The 17,224-nt window shown below is 44.1% G+C and overlaps 1 protein-coding gene across 2 annotated transcripts in view; it reads right to left on the bottom strand.

Annotated features, from left to right (window-relative positions):
• The window catches only part of LOC121612825 (nuclear receptor coactivator 3-like), a 62,136-nt gene that overhangs the window by 39,952 nt on the left and 4,960 nt on the right, over window positions 1–17,224 (bottom strand). The window contains exon 1 of one of the 2 annotated variants that reach the window (XM_041945951.1): window positions 5,598–5,730. The exons of the other annotated variant lie outside the window; for it this stretch is intronic. The gene's annotated coding sequence lies outside the window, so the exon portion shown is untranslated. Of the gene's footprint in view, window positions 1–5,597; window positions 5,731–17,224 lie in introns of those variants that run through there. 2 annotated transcript variants of the gene reach the window in all.

Raw genomic sequence — 17,224 nt, 5'->3', positions numbered from 1 at the left:
ATGGCAGGGGGAGCGTAAAGCACATCCAACACTCTTGGCTACTGTACCAATCCCTACCTGTGACAAGTCCCTGCCTGCTTTTACAGGAAACACATAAATATGCAGAAGCAAATAGCACTGTGCTAGCTGCTTCCTGGGAACTTGAAGCTATTGGGAAATGCAGCACTGTGAAAGCTGGCTGTGCTAACGGAGAGCAGCGCTGCTACGCCCGCGGGCTGACACGGACAAAACGCAGCAGAGCACAGCGAAGAAAGCATCAGATTGTTTTCAGATACAGAGCCATTAAAATATGCCTAAATCAGAGTCTGATAGCGATACTTCGGATTAGCTGGAGGACATCTCTGCTAGATTGTCTACTTGTGAACAGCAACAACAATTACAGTAGACAGTACCCCGGCACACTGTGCAGATCAGAAATTGCTAATGGCTGAATGCAGCTGCGAGCCCGTGTGTCTGCGCGCACGCACGCGGCATCAAAGCAGCGAGCGAGAGGGCTGCTCTTTTAGTTGGCTCATGAAATCATTTAAAGTCGGCCCACTCCGCGCACACACACACACACAAACACCCCCCCCCACTCAGTCGTTTGATGTGTAATGAGAGAAACCATTAGCAGTAAAAATGGGCTCTCCCCACCCTGCCGCTCAGCAGATCTTAGTCAGAGCCGCAGTTACATGTCTATTTATACTTTCACTCCTCTTTAGATTTTCTTCTTCTCTAACAGGGAGCAGTTTGTGCAGCACGGGCGGCGAGGAGGCTGCATTCCTCCTGCGCTCCTCTCCCCGAGTCGTCTTCTTCTTCTACTGCTTCTCTCCCTGTGTCTCTATTCCCATCCCCCCTCTCTAGCTGTCTCCTCCCTCTCTATACCCTTCCCCCAGCTCTTTCCTGCTCTGTGCCTCCCCCCCACACTTCATCAGGCTATATGCAGCAAGGCACAAATTCATCGGGGGGGCAGCAAAGGAGAGCTGGAGATAGAGGAGGAGGAGGAGGGGGTTTGAAATGGAGAGATGGTTTGGACTGAAAGAGAGCAAAACAAGAGCGAGTGACAGACTAACGGGGAATGAAAGGAGAAGGAAGGGACGGGCCAGATAGAAAGAGACAGAGAGAGAGTGAGATAGAGATAGAGGGGAAAGGATGAGGGAGGGGTGGGTCGCTGGGAGAGCAGTGAGGAGGAGGAGGAGGAGGAGGAGGGAGAAGCTTGCTCTCGCTACAGCGATGGGCGTTCCTCTCCCCGGTTCCTGCGAGGTCAAAAGTTTACCGTGGTTTTAATTTCACCTTTCCACAGCCAATCAGAACGCGTCTCCGGCTGCTGGGGGAACTTTGACCCACTCGGAGAATCTGACTGTAAAGATCTGAAGCTCGCCTCTGCTTCTCCACCAACTCTCTTGTTTTTTCCACTTTCTTCTTGTTTTTTTTTATCCCACCTTTTTCAACCAGACGCCCCCCCTCTCCAATCCCTCCCCCTGCATGTTTATTTGTCCTTGATCACAGAGGACAAAAAAACCCAGTTGTTGTTGATCTAAGGGGATAGAGAGAAGGGGGAGAAGAAAAATAGGAGGCTTTATTGTTTTGCATTTCAGTACTTTTCCTCTGCCCTGCGAAACAGATGCCACCTAGGCGCCGTGTGGGTTGAAACCCCCCCACAAGATCAACAGGATGAACAATGCACGCCACAGCACGGACACGCAGGAGTCCACAGTCCATGTTAACGCCACTTGATCAAAACAACACACACATAAATACTCACAGACCAACTGCGGAGACACACCCCGCATGCTGCCAGCATGCTGAATGGTGACTGTATAAGCACCCCTGTGTGTGTGTGTGTGTGTGTGTGTGTGGGTGTGTGTGTGTGTGTGTACTGGCATGTGAGTGTGTGTCTACGAAGGGGGAGGAGGCTGCAGTTAGATCATAGCATCAGAGAGGGGAGGGGCGGCTCTGCAAATAGAGCGAGCAGAGTCGGCATGGCTGGCGACGGTAATGGCTTCAAGCCTCTTGTAAGGAGACGAGGCTGGGTACATGTGCGTGTGTGTGTGTGTTTCAATAGCCTCTTCATCGCTGTCTGTGTGTGCATGCGCGTGTTTGATTAATTAACAGCCTCGGCCACTGAAGAAGCTCCCTGTTGTTCTATTCTCCCCACATCAACTGCACAATTGCCCCCACCCTCCTCCTCCTCCATCCACCTGACTGCGATAATAAGGCACACGCAGGCACACACACACACACACACACACAGGAACACACATCCTCACGAGAGCAGCAGGCTGTGAATATCACGAGTGTGTGCAGATGAAGTGTGGACAGAGCAGACTCAGACCCGACGAGACGTATGGACATCCTCCACCTGTAGCCGAGTCTCTCTTCACAGCTGCTGCCTTTCCACCCGGCTCTCCACCCAGAACATAAAACATGTCTGTTACAATCAGCCGGAGTTGAAGGAAAGGTCTGGTGATATTTTAGATATGTCATCAAATCCAATGCATCTGAAGCCTGGTATATCTTATTCCTCACACTACCTTAACACACACACTAGTTCATTTTCAGTCAAACCCCCCCCCACACACACACACACACAGACACACACACAGTCCTGCTGCTTTAAAAAAAAACAATAACTCCGCAAATTAAAATAGTCCCCAACATTTACTCCTGTTTGAGTGATGTTTGCTAAAAGCTTGTTCAGCTCAGCTGGCTCTGCAGTTTCAGGAAATTATTCAGCCTTTTAAAATGCAATGATGTGTTTATTTGACATTTTTAAAGTCTTCCGTCTTAGAAAAGAAGGGTTGGAGTACTTGGCAAGTAGGGAGAGAGGCACTAACATATTGTTGGTTTTGTTTATTTCAAATGGGATCTACAGACAATCACAAACATATAGATTATCGGCAGCTTTTCATAGTATAATTTTCTAAATGTTTATTACATTGATCCATGATGAAGTCATTCAGGATTTGGTATTAACATTCTTTAGTCTCTAATGTTGCTTGAATTTCATACAATTTGGTGCAAATGTAGTGCACAGGCTTGAAAACCTCATCACTTCTCTTCTTTTCTACCTAAACCTTCTCTACAGGCCACATTACAATTATTGATTATTGTCATTACTGACCTGGGCTTGTGAAAAACTGGACTACAAAGTAGGGCTCAAACTGCTGCTGAAAGGAGTTAATCAATTAATCAATTAGTTGATTGACTAACAACTATTGTTCCATTTGAATCATTTCTCGGGGAAATATCATATGTCAAACATTCTCCAGTTGCAGCTTCAGGATGATGCAAACTTTGCCAAAAAGAGTGCTTGGACAAAAATCCAGCTACCGACAGCCAACCAGCGAGTAGAGAACCATCTCTTTGCAACCACCAGCCATAAAACACCACCAGTGTCCCAAAGCAAACAGATCACCTTACATCTCAGTGGCGTTTCATCCACCTGTCCCTCAATGCCCCCCCCCCCCCATTCGGCCATTTCTTGTCCAGTTCTCAGGCTGTACGGAGGAGAAGTGGTTTGTTGTCACATTCAGGTGGGTTGATGGTGGCAGTGAAGCTGTGAGAGTTTAGTGAAGGCGAGCTTCTGTTTGTCACTTGAGTTAAACTACTGGTTTGTGAAAGCGACATCAAACTTCTTCAGAGAAAAAACGGATATTTAATCAATGCAAACGTCTTGAATACTCTAAATATGGAAGTTTAACAGTGTGTTAAAGAGCCCAGCATAAGGACGAGCACTGTAACCTGCCTAAGCTTCCACAGTGAAATGGTCTGCAACACCTTGCCTGAGGGAGAGAGGCCCCAGTGTTACCCCAGGGTTTAAGGTTACACAGTAAATGGACTGTTTAAAAAACACTTGAAATTTAACAATGTCAAGTGCATTGCCCATTCTTCTGCTGCTTGAAATCCCCCAACCCCCCCGTGGCACTAAAACCAAAACCCTCTTCTCTCCTCCGCCTCCTTTCTTTCCTCCTCTCTCTTTTGTGCAGGAGAAGCAAATGGAAACTGTGAAGCCGAGCAAGGCTTGTGGAAAAACCAGCATCACTGCGTCCCTAACCCTGAACCGGGACGTCGGATTGTTTTGTTGGTAAATACGAACCCGAGAAGCACTCAAAGACAAACACGCGCTGCACAGTGTTTGTCATAGCATCGTAATCACACAGCAACAAGTTGCCCGACCCCTCTCCACTCCTCCAGCTACATTTCTGTTCTTTTGTGCAGCTGAAGAGTGTCAGGACAAAGGTTAAAGGCAGAGCAGGCACAAATTAGTCCTGACTGCTCAGAGTTGAATATATGTGTGTGTTTGGAGGTAATGTGGTGTCAAAGAAACGTCAGAACACGTACAGCCGGCAGCAAATGGTGATGACAAACAGCGTGTTGGCGCTGTGACCAGTCTCCTGGTTCACTAATCAAACCCTCTGAGGAGCAGACAGTCAAACTGTTCGGTGAAACTCCAGGTGAGCCTCATCCTGCCTTACCCTGTCATAGAAACTGGCGGGATTATAAACCCTGTACTACACATGAGTTCCTGTGTTGCAGAGTACTTCCTGTCATCTTTGGAGACAGCAAGAAGACTTCAATCAAACTCCAGTCAGATCAGATCACTTGCTAATCCTTTCTGACACATACTCAACTGAAAACAGTACAAAGACAACCTTATATAACTTGTATCTGATTCTTATTTATGTTTTAAACTGACAAAAAAGTGCTAAAAAAGCTTCAATGCTTGAAACAAACTAGTTTGTACAGTTTCATCCGACCACGTCTAAAGGCAAAAGTGCTTACATTCACCCCGAAGATCTACATTTGAAGACAGAGTCAAACCTGACGACACAGAGACGACAGAGAAGCAATAAATTACACAACCCTGATTTTAAAAAGTCTCATGTGTTCACAAAGTGGTGAACCTCGCTCCATCCTCGCTTGTGAATGACGGAGCCTTTACAGGATGCTGCTTTTATACCCAATCATGATACTATCACCTGTTACCAATCAACCTGTTTACCTGTGGAATGTTCCAAACAGGTGTTTTTGGAGCGTTCCACAACTTTCCCAGCCTTTTGTTGCTCCTGTCCCAACTGGTTTGAAACATGTTGCTGTTTGCACGTTTTGTGTCCAAACTTCTTTGGAACTGTGGTGACACAAATTGGAGTAATGGTACACGCATGAAGTGAGGGAAATAAAAAAGAAAGCTTGAGAGAGAAGTTCAATTCCTGCTTACTCTCACACCTCCACACACCTGGCCAATTCACGCGTGAAGTGGGAGCGCTTGCTGGATGGTCTGTTTCGGGAAGTTACATAAATTTTTGGATGCAGTCGAAAGCAATTCTGACATCAGAGAGGTGTGTGTGTGTGTGAGTGTGTGTGTGTGTGCACTTGATTTTGAAGCATGCCGAGTCCTTTTGCCCTCACTTAGCTTCCTTAGCATGGCAGCTAATTCAACACTTCCTGTGAAAGCCAGCTAAATGAATGAGAAAATGAGTCAATACTTCGCACTGTGGACGTTGTCAAGTGAGGATCAGAAAACAGTGAGGCTCCTTTCAGTCTGATGATATTTCATTAAGAGCTATAACACAAATTAACATTAACTGAACAAGCTTTTAAAGTAAAGTACATACCTTTCAAACACGATCCTTTGTGTGTATTACGAGACGAGCACCTGTAATCTTTGTCAAAGGTGGGGCCTTTCAGGTGGAGAACTTTAACACTCGTTTGTAGGTTTTATTCTCGTTTTTGTCCCTTTCTTTCTGTCTTTATTTGCACTGTCTGACAATAATTTAATTCAAATGCGTACTTATTGATCACTTGAAATGATACGAAGCTGCTTCCCCTACTGGACACCAGAACACAGGAAGAAAAATGCAAAATAAAAACCAGTTCAACATGAAATAAATGCCAGCACACATTCCTGGTTGATTACTCTGTAACGTGAGCGTGGTAACCGTGCTGTTAACCTCCGGTTTGTCACAAGGGAGGATAAAATTATTTTTCTCTGGACAACTTCCCAGAATTGTGAAATTCTGTCTAGTCAGTGTTTGGCAGCTGGAAACTTATAAATCTTAACTTAGATTGTTCATTCTAGGTTGTATTTCATCCGCTCTGGTAGCTGTTTTTAATGGCAGAGCTATTTTGGGTCTGAACGCCCACTAAGCACCTGAGCACACCTGGCCAGTCACCGTGGGCACACACTTCCAGATGCTACGCACCAGTCAGATCATATACAGACACTCTACACAACACTTTGTGTCTTGATGAACACCACTGACCGGAACTAAAGGTCGAACCAGAGGTGTCCTCCAGGTAAATTCTAAATGACTTGTTTTCTTCTCCTCCCTGCACCTCTGCTCCGTCTCCTCTCCCCTTTCTCTCGCTTTGATTGTTGTTTTCTCACTCTGCCTCCCTCTCATCCCGCCATCTCCACCTTCTCCCTCTCTGCGTTCTCCCTCCCTCCTCTTCTCTGTGTAAGTCTGGTGTGGAGATTGGTGTTATTTTTAGCCGTGGTGAGATAGGGAGAGGGATCGTGCTGGGCTAACACGTACTCTCCACAAGGCCTTTACTGGAGGCCTGTCACCGACGTGTGAGAGAGAAGCGCTTTCCAGTTAACGCGTGTGTTTCCACCGCCTATGTGTGTTTACTGTAGTATCACGTAAAGATTACTAAGCTGCTTTCACTCGGGTGGCAGAAAAGTCCCTGTGATAACAGGCTGGTTAAAGGTTCAGTCCGTGATGCAAATGTAAACAAAGGGCAGAAGCATCATCAAAACTCAAAACAGGACTACAACCTTTAATTACATCAATAATGTTTGAAAACAGTGAAAACAGGCCAAAATATGAAACTGACATTTCTTTGTGGCTGAAACTGAGATAGTGATGATATGTTGAAGTCCGGATTTGGCCGGGGCGACAGGGCCTTTAAGTTGTTGATACCTTCTGTTTTATCTCCTGCTTTACATTTTCAAGATCATCAGCCTCGTCTTTCATGTATGCAATTTGCTGTTCTGTATTATCTGTGCAGTAGGGTGAGGATGCCTGAACCAAACCCCCCAGACGGGCTAGCCTACTAAACATGGCGCCCTCCAGTTCTTGTAGTGAAAATAAATAATATTATGGACCTACTGTCTGTGTTGAGCTGCCTCCTGTTCAACGCTGGGGTTTAATATTTACGTGACAACGCTTGAACACAACACATAGGCTATCTGTTACATTTCAGGGGAGAAATATTCATGTAGCCGAGCTAAATAAAATTTATAGTATGGGAGGTTTAAAACAGCTAAAAACCATGCAGGGAAATAGACAGTATGAAGGCATTTAGACATCAACGCAGATAATAACGAAGCAGCTGGTGACATAAAATGTAACGTGTGTGGGACTCTGATGAGACATGACAGCAAGACTGAAAACATGTGGACACAGGATGCAGGATGCCGGCTGCTGAGGGCGGTTTGCAGACTACTGTTACTGGTTTTACTACCACCTCCTCAAAGCCAAGACACAGAGAGCTGCACTGAGTTCACAAGGATGGAGACTTGACAGTCATCACTGGTAAGACTCAGATTTCATTATTCATAATTGCTGCTGATGACGTTGTGAAATGCGTGTGTGTTAGCCAGAGATATAAAATATATTTGTTATTATCTTTAAAAATTCTGAATCAGATGACAAGCTGTAACCATGGTGACGTGGTAACACAAACTCAGTGCTTCAGCTTACATTAACTGGCTTGGCCAGATTCGGGTCAGACTCAGTCGCTACGGTCTCAGACACAAACAGCAAAAGTTGTGAGATTGGGATTTTAAACACCTTTACAAGCGTGATCTTCATCTAAAAACACAAGACGTCCTCCTGTCGTTTCCTCAGCAGTGTGAATGTGCTTATACGAGCAGATGCTACTGACATGTCAGCAGTGTAAAAACCCACAGAGGACAGGGAAGCAGCTGCCTTGCTCATGTGCACTCTGGGTGATTTGCATTGGCCTGTCATTCAGTCACACAGCATTTTCAGTCCACTTGACCTCTTTGATATGTTTATGCTTCAAAACTGGATGTTGGAATGGAACAGAGAGGGATCATTAAAACCAACGTTCTCAAGAGCAAAGTGAAAATAATCTGGTTGGTTATATTGGATATACTTTTGACTTTACTAATAGGCTTAAACTGGACTTATTTGATTTAACTGAATGTATATTAAAATAAAAAAGAAGTTAAACGTGTAAAAAAAAAAAAAAATTTCCATGCCCTCTACTCCACAGTTATCAGTTCAAATGGATGCACCCACACACATATTTGTCCAAACAGATTTTCACAGTGGACTAAATCATGTTGCAAATAGCTGGGGAGGAAAAGGCAGCACTTCCCGCAGCACGCTACACTCAAATCTACCTGCGATGTCAACAGTCTGTCAGTCAGTCGTCCATTAGTCGGGCTTGATCAGCTCAGAAAACATCACCAGCAGCCCTCTAGATCTGCAGGCAAGCCGAGGCTGTTCACCTGACGGTTACCTGAGTGGGCAGCCGAGTCCAACAGGAGATGATATTTCATCCAGGGCATCACATCTGACTGAGACACAGCAGCATGCACGTATGCACAGCGAGAGGCAGGAGGCGAGGGGAACCTTAACACAAGCGAAGCCCTCTTTTAGGGTAAAGTCTGATTTTACTGGACATCACCCAAAAAATACACAAACAACAGTTATAAAAAGCCCCCAGAAGGGGAACACGAGGAGAACCGGAATCTTTGTCTCACATTGCATCAAATCAATATTTAAATTCTGGCCCCTTTTCCTCTAAAGAGAGCATGCGGATGTCACTGCCTGTTTACTACGACTCGGATCTCTCAGGACTAACAGATACATCGTGAGGGAGGGAGCGAGGCACTAAAAGAAAATGAGAGAGGAAAAGCTGATTCAACCAAAGACGCTCCCTCTCCTCTGCCTGAGCTGAGGCCGATGCACTGAGGGCTTCTTTCCACTTCCCAGCTTGGCAGAAACAGATGGGTGAAGGTAGCAGCTCTGCTTAGTCCCCATTCACGGCAGAATGTGAAATTCAGCAGTTTGCCTAAAGCCTGAGCTCGCGTCTTGTCTGCGTGTCATGTGCACGCGTTTCAAAATCTCCTGAGTCATATGTTTCACGGAGAAATCCAAACATCTCTTACACAACTGCTTCATGGAGTTCAAGCACTGATATCACCTACTGAGCCAAAACGGGATCAGTCAATGAAGGGTTGTGGGGGTTACATGCCAGTAACTGTAGCAAAGATAACATGCATATGAGCTTCACCAAATTAAACTGGGATGGAAACAGAAGTTGTAGAGCTGTCCGGAGAATCTACATGTTGAGTGTCATATTTTACGAAATGGATGAGAATGAACAAATTAGAACATTGCCAAAACTTAATGCATTAGTAATGTTCTTATTAAAGCCATCCCACTTAAATTGTCCAGCCAAATGACTTAAATTAGATAATTTACTGTCTTGGTCTGATCAGATTGGTGATAGTGTCTCCAGGACGGGACAGGAAATGTTCTGTTCTCTGCATATATTCCATCTTCTGTTATGATCAGCATCGTTCTGCCTCACCTGCAGTGGCTGCTCAGTCATTTGGTCAAGCGCTGAAGTGCTCGTCTTAAAAAAAAAATCTTTGATTGCACACAACAGAGGAGCCAGATTACTTCTGTATTGTTCTTTCCACGCTAATGTGTCTAAGATGCATAAATCACGGCTAACTGTGGAGGCTAAATAAAAATCTATTCCATTAGGAATAACTCACAACACTTCTTTTGTGAAAAACTAGCATGTACTGGCATGTGTCAAACCTCGTGATGCGTGTGAGCGCTGGTCATCTGGTTGTGTCAGATGATGAGAACTGAGAAGAGCTGCAAATACTGTGGATGCACCTCACCTGTAACCTTTGTATTAACTTACACTGTACTGTCTTTAAATTATTATTTTTTTAAATTTGCCTGCAGAAACTGTTATATGTTGAAAATAAGGTCAGAAATGCAATTAAATAAAGGTTCTAATCTACTAAACCTTTAACTGAAATGTAGCCTAATAGTAACAGATAGCTGGCTGCTGCCTGTTCCGAGCTGCTACTCCAACAACAGACTGAGCTCCTGACTTCTCTTCACATCGCTGGCTAGCTTGGGACTGTGTTTCTTGGTTGAAATTCCACTTTTTTTAATTTTATGCGTTTGTAATTTCTCTTAAAGGATGCATTTCTTCTTGTTACAATATGAAGAATCATGCAGTTTTAATATTTAAATCCTTAGTTGGCCAGTAATTCCTGCTGGGTTTAGTTGGCTTCTCCACTCAGCACTTTGACATGCACAGTAGTGGTGCGTTCATGGGACTTTTAGGGTTGGAGGGGCGACTGCTGACCGTGATTGACCAAAACTAACTGCTCGGCTTCCACTGTCGGTGTTAATGTGTTCATTTCCACTCTGCCACCGCAGTAAGCGCCGCTTCATAATGCACCATATATCAGTTGCTGGATTCATCTGTGGCGCTTCAGACAGATCAAAAGTAGTCTTTCTTTCAAAAAGTCACTGAAACAAAGCGGATGAACATAACATAGATGTGTACAGTGTGTTGCAACTGATCTTGACAGGAGGTACGGATAAACAAACCTCAGCACCAGCACCGTGACCTCGGAGGGGAGGCAGGGGGGCAGCCAATCAGACAAAGCCTGCTAGGCCGGCCCGCTGCTCCACGCCAAGGTGACGAGGCGGGGGAAGTGGACCTTGGAGTGCTCTTCTGCTTTCCTGAGATGAGTGATGCTGCTGCTGGTGGTGACACTGGAGAGAGGAGCTGGTGAACGGAGATGGCAGTGTGCGTATACGTGTGTGTGTGTGTGTGTGTGGTGGGGGTAGTGTGATATAGGAGGTGTGGCGGCAGAGGGGAAGGCAGGACGGGAGTGAATTAAGTTGAGGAGGTGGTCACGTAACAGCCGGGTTCAGGTAGAGTTGAAGCCACTTGCTTGCTGCGCTGCAGCTGGTAACATTTACCTCAACTCCTACCCCATAAATGTTAGTATGAGCGAGTGTGTGTGTGCGTGTGTGTGTGCACGAGCACGTAAAGGAGCTCTAAAACACATTAAGTAGGCCTGCCTTTTTACAATGGAAAATAAGTTAAAAAACAGGACTCCCATTCTTTAACACACGCACACACCCCTCCGAGAACCCCTTTAATAAGCATCTATTACCTTACAGCAAGAAGAAACGTGAAACTAAACCCCACCTCCCCCTAAAATCCAGCTCCCCTCTGCTTGAGGCTCACTGGAAGGTGACAGAGTGTGTTTTTCTAACTCTCTTTTAAAACAAAGACGCACAAACACACACGCCTGCCCTGAACCATCACGTCACTGACCGCAAAAAGCGACGCGATTCGTCACTGCTCTCCCAGAAAACTGTGACTGTGTGTTAGCGAAAATCCTGCTGAACTCTGTGTGCACCCTGCAGAGAGTAAAAAGACAAAAACAGAAGCAGAAGAAGAAAACCACCCTCCATATTAGGCGCCACCACATGTTGTCTTTACAGGATTTTGTGGCACATTCAAGAATAGGTGGGAAAGTGCTTATCTGGAACTCTTGCTGACAGTTTTCTTCTGCTGTGTTTGCAGAGCAGCGGCTCACTGCATGTCAGGTGACGTTTCTTAAGGCCTCCACTCAGTGTGATTTCCGATACTCCCGGATAAAAGTTGATAATCATGAGAGACAGGAGGTAAAATCTTTGGTTGTCAATCAGAAACGGGGGCCTTAAATCGCACTCGCAATGTCACTGCTTCTACGATGCGCGCATACAAACATACAAGCCAACCAATCAGGACACGGCATTAAAGGTGACACAATGACGACCTGCATTTTTAATTGCGAAAAATTACACAAACAAAACAATAACAAAATCCCACAATGCCAGACCAGCTCTTAAAAATGCAAGGTTTTTTTAGTTGCACCGGTAACCATGACGATATCAACAGAGCAGAAGATTTGTGATCAAAACATCTTCAGCGTGGTGTTCGATTGCTTGTGGTACTTTTGCTTCGGGGGTGAGTTTTTCTTCACACATCCCTGCCTAGAAAATGACTGACGGAGCCATGCGACTACACTTTTAAACCTGTAAAGACATTCTTTCCACCCCAATGTTGTGATGTTCTTCTTTGATTAATTACTGCAAATTGAGCACACGGTGTGATCGATCAATCATTGCCACTTCAGCTGAAATAGCGGCCAACTTGTTCCGTCTCATGGTGAATGTAGTGACACGACGACGCCATGTGCAGCTTTTGTTGTGTGATGTACCACCTCGCCCCTATTGCCTTAAGGTTAACTTCAAACCACTGTTTTCTTTCTGGCAGCGATGTTACTTTCGCTTTTAGCAACGTCTGCTGTACAGAGGCATCAACATGTCCCAATGCTGTTAATATCATGAGACAAATGTTTATTACACTAGGATTTATATCGGTATTATCACAAATAAGGCACACCCTTGCTGATGACATTGCTTTGCTTGCATATTCTCAGCCATGCTAGCAGGGTGGCTGTAGGGACAGAAATGTCTGTCCATCCACCACTTTGGCTGTAATGTCTCAACAAGTCATGCACAGACATTCATGGTCCCCAGAAGATGAACCCTACTGACTTTAGTGATCCCAGACTTTTCCTCTAGCACCCCCATGACACTGGCATTTGTGGTTTTCAGTGAAATGTCTCAACAACTATTGGACGGATTAGTTTTACATTTAGTTCAGACATTCATGCCCCTGTCAGGAAGAATCATAATAACTTTGGTGACTTTTCATCTCATGCAATTAGCTATTGTTAGCATGCTAACACACAAAACTAAGATGATAAAGATGGTAAATATTATACTTGCCTTACGTCAGCAAGTTAGCACCGTCATTGTGAGGATGCTACAATTAGCATATAGCTCAAAGCAGTGCTAAGTTCAGCCTCACAGAGCCACTCGCACGGCTGCAGACTCTTGGTCTTCTTTCTTTTATTTACTTCGCAGTGCTACGATTCACTAGGTATTCATCACACAATGACATGCCTCACAACTGATGTTTTCTGACACAGACTCAGGCCAAGATTTTATTAGATCCAGTTTCGCACAGTGTGACATGCAATGAACCTGCAAGATTGCTGCTATCACACAGCGCATTGGGGCCTTTATGGTACAATGTGTGCTATACTGAGTCCAGCCAGTGCCAGCAAACATGCAGCAGAGCCCCCGAGGGATGCTGCAGCCCTCTGAGGAGAGGAGAGGAGAGGATAGGATAGGAGAGGAGAGGAGAGGAGAGGAGAGGAGGTGGAAGAAGCCCCAGGTAGCCTCACAGCAATGCACCATTAGAGAAAGAAAAACACAAAGCCAAGCTCTGCTGCTCGCTTCTTCTCCAGCCACTGTATCCCTCACTCTCCCACTGACCAGCTAAATATTTTATCAGCTGGCAAAAGAACCTACAAGCCCCAAGGCCAGAGGTTCTTTTTTTTGTTTGTATCTTTATTGAAGATTATAGGCATGTGTATGTGTGTATGTGTGTTTGTGTGTGTGTGTGTGTGTTGGGGAGAGGTGGAGGGAGGGCTGAGTTTGTTCACTGACCACAACGCCGCTGAAGTGCTTTTGATTGGTCACTTTGAAGTAGTTTTTCTGTTTTTCTCTCTCTCTCCCTCTCCCTCCCTCTCTCCGTGTGCATCCTATGTGTAGCACGCCGCTCAGTTCAGAACTGGATGAACGACCTTGAGCAGGCGCGCAGGGCTGTGTTGCCATGGCAACGAAGCCTCGCGCAACCAGTAACAGCTGGATGCAACAGCACTCCCTGAATTTTAGCGGGAGTCGCCACGTTAATAAAACGACTCTCCACGTCTCCTCCCCCCCTCCTCTCCTCCTCACTCTCTGGGTCCCCCCCCCCCCCCCCCCTTCTCTCACACTCACTCACATTTACTCACACATGGACCTGTGCTAACACAAAAGAAAGCCGTGGTTGCACAAAGACAATATGTTGATATTAACACATAAACTTGTTTATATAATTATTGAGTCCCGAGAAACAGCTAATTGCAAAAGAAACACAATGGAGAAGACAAAGACTGAGGTGGACAAGACTAAGGGAGGGAAATCAAAAGCGAACTGTGAGAAACAAAACAAAACACAGAACAGGGATGAACGCACCAAGATGGGCACTTGACATTCATCTCACAGAAGAAATAGCTCTCAGAAAAATACAGCAGCAGAGGACATGAGCTGCACTAAGGCATTCTGGGGAAAGAAAGGAAACCGAAACCGACGATAACACAGTCGGCAGTTGTTCTGACAGTCAGCTCATCCCTCTCTGCCAGCTCCTCATCAGCTCATCCCTCCAACTCTGTTTGATATTTAGATATTCTGTTATTCCAGACAAATGTGTTAACTACTTTTCAGCTCCTTTCCTTTACCAAAAACGTCTTTATAAACCCAAAATAAACATTTTCTACTGAGGCGACAAAACAACTGGAATTCCTGACATGTCATATAACCTGAGTGACTAACACAACTCTTAGATCAATTTCCAGCCGATGCAGGGATGTGACCTGTGTTTGCCGCTAGTCTGAACGGGTCAACGCATGTTCAGTGACCTGGTTTCACAGCTCGCTCCAGATCAGCGGTAAAGGCCTGACTAGTGCAAGATCGTATAAATATGAGTGATCAGATTTACCTTAATAAATGTCACAATTTATGCATTTTAGGAACATTCTTCATCATTAATCAATGTGTCACTGATTTTTGATTGATTAAAACCTATAAAATGTCAGAGAATGATGAAAAATCATTAGTCTTAGATGATACCTTCAAATTACTCGTTTTGTCCGACTGACAGTCAAAAACCCAAATATATTCAATTTTCAATACAATAGAAAAGACAAAAGCAGGAAACTTAAGGTCTGAGGAGCTTAGTCCAGCAAATGTTTGGAATTTTTTGCTGGAAAAAAATGCCTTAAACAATTAACTAATAACAGTTGCTAATCAACATTACATACATCACTGCATGTATTTCCCCTCTCAAGTTGGTTTACTCCTGATAAGTTTTGTGTATTTACAGGACTGTTGGCTGATTGGTTGGTTAAATTTCTGCTTAGACGTCATTGGTTGCTGTCACTGTTGTCACGTCCAACACATTTACTGAAAATTCAGATATGAATGAATTTAGGTCAGTAAGAGATTCATTATCTTGGTAACTCAATGAAGTTGGTTGCTTGTCCAGCTTTAAGTCTGAAACTGTCTCACAAGAGTGAATAAAGGAATTACTGATGAATTACTTGAAGCATGTAGTGGATACTGGGGTGCCTGGTGGCAACCATGAACCACAGTTCCCAGTTCAAGGGCAAGTCTTGTTGCAAGTCGTTCCCTGTCTCCTTCCGGTGCAGCGGAGATGAGCAGCGACTTCTAGCCTCTACTGCAGTAAATGCCACTCCTTTAAATCTTACAACATGATTGTAGGAAGTGCATTGTTCCAAATGTTTTTTTTTTTTAATAAATAAATTAATTGTCTGACACCCCGTCTACCGTTTAAACTCTCAAATGTAAACAAGCCTCTTCTACTGAACTGGGATTTGAGATTTATAATTATTTTATGGCCGCGACCAACAGCATGGTGTAAATGGTCAAAGGCAGGTTTTATTGTTCCGTGTCATGTGTCGGTTTGTGTGTGACAGAAATATCAGTCACAGCTCTTACTGTCACATGTGGTCTTTCTTTTGAGAACTGTATACCGCACAGCTCAAAGAAACCTAAACTCTAGCTTCCATTGAACAAGAATTTCCTACAGAATTGAATTTTTATTGACATTTCTCCCATGAAATGCTTCCCTCTATATTTCTGCTGATTTCTCCGAATAAACCATAAGAATGCTCATCTGTGCTGAAACCGCTTATTTGCGCTTTTACTCAATGTTTTCCATTTTTAATAACTGTTTGGCTATTTCTCTGCTAGTGCATCACTGACAGATGGAAAATGAGACCATCCCCTAGAGATTTTTTTTAAATGTTTCTTCCTTTTGTAATTATCCTTGAGGACTTTCACACATAAATTGTGACTTGGGTTTCCCTGGCTGTTGGGATGAGTTGGTTTTGGGTGTGTTTTGTTTCTCTAACCCGAACCCTAGAGGGAAAGATGATATGTGAACATGAGTGAAGCAAAACCAGAAACAAAATACATGTTTTTTTTTATCTAGATACATGCAAAATACATGGACAGAGACAAACTTAAAGCTGCTCTAATCAATATTTACATATTAATAAAGGGACAGAAGACTATGTGCAATGTGAAAAGGTTCGCTCGTACTGATGAACCCACATTTCCACTCAGCTCAGTGGGGATTTTTGCCTCTTTTAACTCTGTGTTTTTATTTCACAGCCCACAACTTTACTGTTTTCACACGCCCTCATCAGTCTTTTCAGCAAAATGCTCTGATAAACTGCCTGACCAAAGTTAGCGACTAGCTGGTGAACTTAATGGAGGACTCAACAGCTAAAGAGCCAGATATTTCCCACAGGAGTTGGAGGAGACCAAAATGGAGCTAAAAGATTGGGCTTATATTTGTCAGTTGGATATAAACACAATTGCAAATAAATGCTAATGCTGTTTGCTAACATCTGCACCAAATATAATTTATAAATATATAAAATAATCAAATAATCAGTGACACAAGTTTAAGTTGCAATGTTGTAGTTTTCATGATCAATAAGCACTTAGCATAGGAAAAATATAAAAAAACGATCAAAACAGGTGCAATTTATGTTGCACTGCTTTGTAAAAGAAAAGTCTGTTGCTGGTTGGAGCATTTTTAGTGATTCCTTTGCAATATTTCACTTAAGCATCAAGGCATCTTTTGGAAATAAGGATCTGTGATGTTGCAGGTGGTGTCAAGAAACTGACTTAGAAGGCAAATGAGAAATTATGCGTGGAACCAACATTTCTTCCTGTATCATCTTGACTCATGAAAGCACGCTAGCTTCCTGCACAACCACTGGAGCATTGACACCAACACACACAGCACAGCCCTATCACTCACACACACCACCACCAGCGACAATAAGATCAGCACATACAAAGGAATACACAAAGGAAGTGGCGTTTTCATGATTAAAAGTAGATTTTTTTTCAGCTTATCTGAATGCAAAATGCTTACGAGTGTACTTATAGGAGGAAGGGAGAGGCAGTGGTGAGAGCTATCTATAACAAAAAAAATCAACAAGTAATTAAGATAATCTTCAACA

This window comes from Chelmon rostratus, chromosome 10, assembly GCF_017976325.1.
Source record: "Chelmon rostratus isolate fCheRos1 chromosome 10, fCheRos1.pri, whole genome shotgun sequence".
Classification (NCBI taxonomy): Eukaryota; Metazoa; Chordata; class Actinopteri; order Chaetodontiformes; family Chaetodontidae; genus Chelmon; species Chelmon rostratus.
The sequence above is the reverse complement of the archived record's forward strand: the minus strand, read 5'-3'. Positions and strand labels throughout refer to the sequence as shown.